Source organism: Atta colombica, unplaced genomic scaffold, assembly GCF_001594045.1.
Source record: "Atta colombica isolate Treedump-2 unplaced genomic scaffold, Acol1.0 scaffold158, whole genome shotgun sequence".
NCBI classification, from domain to species: Eukaryota; Metazoa; Arthropoda; class Insecta; order Hymenoptera; family Formicidae; genus Atta; species Atta colombica.
The window spans coordinates 208,537-215,560 of NW_017259248.1; positions in this window are offsets into that span (position 1 = coordinate 208,537).

Consider the following 7,024-nt stretch of genomic DNA (forward strand, 5'->3'; position numbering starts at 1 on the left):
GTGTCACTTGTGTTTACTGAAGTATTGGTAGGTAAATTTTTGTCGGAGGTACTGACTCGTTCGTCTGTGTGAAGCAGCGTCGTGCTTCTTTGTACAGTGCTTACACATACAAGAAGTGTATTTTTTTAATACGTGATTTGGAGATAAGCAATTATAAGTTTAATCTTTTGATTTCATTACGCCGTGATTCTACCGATAGTTCCTTAAAAATTTTGCATGCATATATTCTATGCGCCTGCCTACAGAGAGCACACTCGACTACTTCACCATGTGCAAGCGCTGTTTTGATTTTTCTTGTATTAATCTAATTTGATTTCTGAGTCGACACCTTCGCTTGGATGACCTTTTCGCGCGTCGATGAAGAGGAATTGACATCATGTGTCAAGGAATTCTACGAATTGTTTAATCGTCGATGCCTTCTCCTGTACTACCTTTAGCTCTCATTCTTTTTTCATCGTGAGGTCTAGTTTACTCGTAACCAAGTAAATAATAAGTATATTCCACTTATCAACTGATTCCTTTAGTTGCTGTAACACTCGCAAATGTTTTTAAAAATTATCTGATAATGTTCGTAATATTTCTGCCGATTCCTTTGGAATTGGAGGGATATTAAACAATTTGTGTACATGGTGATGTACAGTTAACCGTAAGTTTTGAAACCTCTTAATTCAAGTGCAACAAATAATTTTCGTTGGTTTGCAATGAATGTATTACTTGAGCAGCAGAATTTGACAATGCAGATTTCAAATAATTCGGAACTTCTGAACTGAATTTAGTTGACTGTTGTCATGAACTAAAGTCTTGAATGTATCACAAAATTGCTGCCATTGTTCGTAATTTCCACTAAAGATCCATTTTCACTCGGCAGAGATATCACGGGTCGTACTGATTTGCTATTGCGTTTGTGACTTGTGAGTTTACCTGAGCGTTTGACGAGTTATTAATATTTTGCGCGAGTGCAAACTGCACTTTGATTGTGCTGCAGCTTGCAATTAAAAAAAAACATCTTCGAAAAGGCTCTTTCATAAAGGCAAATCTCATAAAGGGTAAGATGGCAATTCTTGTTTCGAAGGAGACACTATGGCGGTTCTCGCCATTCAACTCGTCCCTCGGTCTTGCAAGACGTCGATGGATGTGAATAGAGAATGCATTGTCTCAAATCTGTTTAACTTTCAGTCGAAATGCCTAGATTTTGCTGAAAGGTCTGGCGTTCTTCGTGATAATGAAACAACGAGCTTCTAGAATTTTCCAATTCGTTTTCTCGAACGTTGTCCGATTGATTGCGATAATAATCTATATCCAACTTGAAGAACCAATTTTGATGGGTTTAAACTGATACCCGTAAAGAAAATGACATTGAACGATTCTGAGAAACTGTGATTTATTATTTTGTGAATGCCGATGTGGCTGGTTGTACGTCTCACTTCGGACTCTCTCCTTCTCTTCTCGGTAGCCTCGAAGCCTTACTACTAACGCCACAGGCGTTCGAGAGGAATCAACGCAAATTCGCGCGAAATTTCGTACATCCTATTATGGCAACTTCTGAGACAGCATCAGGGACAGAAACTTATTCAACAAGATACCGTCTGTGATGTGCTTATAAATACCTAACGAAATCCGATGTGTTATCACCTGAGAAAATCAACTGATATATCAACAATATGACAATTAATTTAAGATTTGCCAGAGATGTTACACATGCCTGTCAGATGATTTGAAACTTATTTATTCACCTATGTATACACACCATCTAATTCATACAGATTTGGTGTTCCGAGAAGTGAAATGTACAGTCTGCAATGAAATAATAGCCAAGGATGTGACAAATTGTCTCGGCTGCCTCAAACAGTTTCAGCAAATCAGTAAAAATCCCTATATGAAATGTTTAGACTTAGGATGGGAATTATCAATAGTCTCTTAGCAGCAACATGAGTTTGTCTAATGCTTGATGCATAGCATTGCGTAACCAATGACAAACAAGTAGTTCTTCCCCTTTTTTTGCTACCGTTGATACTTATTACCTTTAATTCCAACAATTGAAATGATCAATTATGTAAGAAAGAAAAGGAAAGTGAAATTACACTTGAATTGTGGCGATTATTAATATAAGAGAAATATAGTATATTAGAGTTATCACAAACATCTATACACGCACTTATATATATATTATATATATATATACACACACACACACACACACACACATATATATATATATATATATATATATATATATATATATATATATATATATATATATATATATATATATATATATATATATATATATATATATATATATATATATATATATATATATATATATATATATATATATATATATATATATATATATATATATATATATATATATATATATATATATATATATATATATATATATATATATATATATATATATATATATATATATATATATATATATATATATATATATATATATATATATATATATATATATATATATATATATATATATATATATATATATATATATATATATATATATATATATATATATATATATATATATATATATATATATATATATATATATATATATATATATATATATATATATATATATATATATATATATATATATATATATATATACACACACACACACAGGTAATGTTACTGATTTACCGTTGTATGTGAAGAAAGTTTGTTATTGATTCCGATAATGAGACATGAACTATATTTTGCAGCAATTTAATTTTAATTCTTATAACAAAAAGACGAATGCGAATTATTTGCGTTGCTTAACCTCTGTAATCATATGGAAACTCGATGATTCACGAACACTGAATGTTAATGAATGTATAGTTGTCATATATCTGTCAATATAATCCTGATAGAAATTTGTGCGTTTTAACAACATCCAGACAGTATTTCTTTACATATGCCTATACGCACTTTTAGGAGGTGAAACACCCTTTAGAAAAAAATCGGTTTTTCTCTTTCGAAGCGAATATCACTGGAACTGTAAGTATTTCGGAATCATTATTAATTTAAATGTATTCTCGGGGATGGCAAGTAAACAGTTCATAGACACCGAATCATCCTTGTTCAATCATGCCTGCGACCAACATTTCGTTCAAAACATGCGTGTATCTTCTGTTTTAATCACGCTGTCTATCTCAGATGCGCGACTCTCCTTGCGCAATACTCGAAAAGATCGCGCACACGTTCCACGAAAGTTCAGTTCGTTTCCCGATCCCGATCAATACGGATCATCTATCAATACTCACGCTTAATGCTCACGGATCTTATCTCGAATATTCAAAGCGAACCATACCGAAGTTTCATCGTGTACCAACGCTGTATTTTGTCACATCACGTTATCGGTATACTGCATTCAATGCGTGAGAATTACCTGTTTCGTATTGCTGTTCGCAATACGAATTCGGTCTAACGGCTGCGAAAAGATATTCAAAGTCGTATTCAGTGCAAGTTATACGTGCATGCGTCTAACCGAACGCATTAATCATCGAATTATCCGCATCGCCTATTATCCGCTTCGAACAAACCTTGATTTCGACTAAATACGAACGAATAAATTTTAATAACGAATAAATTTTAAATTATTACAAAGAGAAGTTGTCGTTATTACACTCCGCCTCGATGAGCGAGCCTTCCATACAAGGTGACATCAGCGTCACAAACAATAAGAGATAGAAAAAAATTTTCTATTTCTTAAAGAATAAAAATTGTATGGTTTCAAAACTATTTTAGAACTATAATAAAGAAAACATTTTTTTAATTATTTATAATAAAAATTATTTATTTATAAAAAAATTTTTTTATTATAGTTCTAAAGTACTCTTAATGCCATTCAATTTTCATTCAGAGAATTTTCTATTTCTTATATATAGTTCCGACGATATTCGTTTCGAAACTCAGCAAACGAGAATGGGTTGAAATGGATTCAGATTTTCAGAAATATTGATTCACGAATGTTAAAATGAATGCTTTTCAATTCTGAATGCATTTTTATTCATTTATAGGAATTGCATGGAGCATGCCTTTCAATCTAAAAATAATATCAGTTTTTTCTGTGTACACAAACACAATTGTGAATACTGTTCAATTCAAAATTTTCTAATTGCATCCAATTGAATCTAATTGAATCCAATTGAATCAAATTGAATCCAAATAAATCCAAAAAAAGTATTCGCTATTTAAAATAGGTATTTGGATAGAAAAAAAATTTTAATTTTAATCCATTCTCATTTATTGGATATTTATAAAATTGATGCATCCCTATCAAATCCCGATGAGGGATTTATCACCCTTATCAGATATAAATAAGGAAGACTTATTAATGACTTCCCTAATAAATTATGATCGAAACCTTATCAGGTTAAAATAAAGAAATCTTTCTGATAGCATCCCTAATAAATAATGATCAGAGCCTCATGTTACATAGGTGTGGCGGCTTAAAACGTCTAATTGCCGGGACATGCGCGCGATCCGCACCGCTTCTGAGTCGCTCGCCCGGCACGAGTCCCGGCCGCCGCTGTGAGAGAGCCACACGGCAGAGCAACAAGAATGGTTTACCATGCATAGAAGAAGGGCTCTGTGGAAGGTCTTCAACATCTTCTCACTCAGGATAGAATGAGCTCCGTCAAGGGCTTCTGTTCTGACAGAACATTTTTGTGTGTAACTCGAACTCTTTTTGGACTTTTGTTACTCTCGCAAAGTGAAGTTTTGTTACTCCTCTTCAAAGGGCCTTTGGGTTTAATCAACAAGCTCGTTACCGGGCCTTCGTGGAGCAGAGCGAGCCTCACTCAGGCCTCTGTGGGATTCTCTTCCTGGCAACGAGAGATCTACAAATTGCCACGGAAACATTGCCGGGATCGCTCACTCACACATCAGAACTACCGACGGAGAAGCCACTCGATTCGAGGGTTACTCTCCTCCCATGCTGATACCTCTGGAGCCCCCATAAGAGAGTACCCCCCGTCAAGGATCCGCAACGAAGACGAAGACCAGGATACACGAGCATGAGTTCCTTGTAGCCGCCAAGACCATCACTACCGCTGCCGGAGGAGTTGGAAATCAAGCCGCCCATAAGCTCTCTACCAGCAACTCCGATATGCCCGAGGATGCTGGGACGAAGAAAGAAGAAGAGATTCAACCCGTGGCTATCACATCAATTCTTTAGAACCGACTCTGACATCGAGGACTCCGAAGAATAAACACACACACACACACACACAAAACACACACACACACACACACACACACACACACACACACACACACACACACACACACACATACGCGCGCGTGCAAGCACGCATCTCACATGCGTCGCAAGGCGCTACAAAATCTATCTTAAGTACCGAAAGGTACCTCTATACATAGTGTAGAAAGCAGAATAAAGAGAATATTTTTAATTAGTGGAATCTTCTTATTAAGCGGTATCCTTCCACAATAGGGCTGTCTCTAACAATTTTCTACACGAGATGGGAAAAATCGATGTGGAAAAAAATTAGAATGTCTTAATTTGATTAAAACATAATAATTCTATATATTCAGATATTATTTTAGTAAAATCTCATAAAAGTCTATTACATTCTTGTTTATGAAATGTTGAATTTTAAGAACAAAATGATATTGAAAATAATGATAATAAAATTTTGGAAAAAAAAATAAATTTAACGTTTACAAACAAAAACGTAAGATATTATTAAATGTCGCAATAAATATTATGAACAATTTACAATATTTCCTATGCATGAGAAAAAAATTAATGAGTCTGCAACTACATTTTACCAAATCATTAAAATTCATGATATTCCATTAGATAATCGTAATAAAGATTTAGATATAAAATGTTTTCCTAATGATATTAATGGACAGCACGAAGATAGAAATGTTCAAATAACTGATTTCGAATATATTAAGATGAAGCTTATGTCAGAATATTCGCAATTTCAATTAAGCATACAATATCTTTTCTATTCATTACATGCGACAATTAATGATTCATGGAATTTTTCATAAAATGAATGACAGAAATTTTTGTGAGAGGTATACAACTGCCACTTATTTAAAACAAATATCTAATCAACAACTAGAATCTAATTTAACCACTATACAAGGGCAAATCAGAGCTAAGTTCTTAGAAAATCTGTCAGAAGGTATTCGCAGTGTCTTTTACAAGTACTTTTTGACAAGTAACATCTCTTAGTTGATTACTATCAAATTTTGAGCGGAATTCATCGCGTGGTTTCATTTCTGTAGATGATTAAAGCGAACGACCTTTGTACTTTTTGCAAAAAAAAACGAGTCATGCAATGATCAAACATTTACATATGGTTTAACGCCGAAAGAAATCAAAGCCGAGTTGGATAATATTCGTAGCATATTTGTACCAGCATTTGCGACTGCACAATTGAGTGAATGAATTTAAACATGGTCGTTCACATGTGATGCACCTCGTTCGGTTTGAGGCTGCTATGGCATCGATAAAGTCCACGATATTGTTTTAACTGATCGACGAGTGAAAATGCGCGAGTTTGTTAAAGCCATAGGCATATCACATGGCACAATGATTTCAATTTTGTACGAACAATTAGGTATGAAAAAACTATCGGCAAGATGGGTGCCGCATTTGCTCACTGTGGATCATAAACACGGATTCACTCGGCACCGATGACCAAATTCAACGAATTCCGCTACGAATTGCTTCCTCATCCAGCATATTCGCCAGATTTAGTCCTCTGCGACTATTTCCTGTTTCCAAACTTAAAGAAATGGTTCGGAGGAAAGAGATTCACCACTAGAGAGCAGCTCATCGCCAAAATAGAGACTTATTTTGAAGGGTTGGACAAATCATATTATTATTCGGACGGCTTGAAAAAGTTGGAGAATCATTGAATCAATGTATCAAGCTGAAAGGAGATTATGTTGAGAAATAAAAATGAATCGACCAAAAAAAATGTGTTTTTCTAAAAACTTATTGACTTGCCCTCGTATATATATATATATA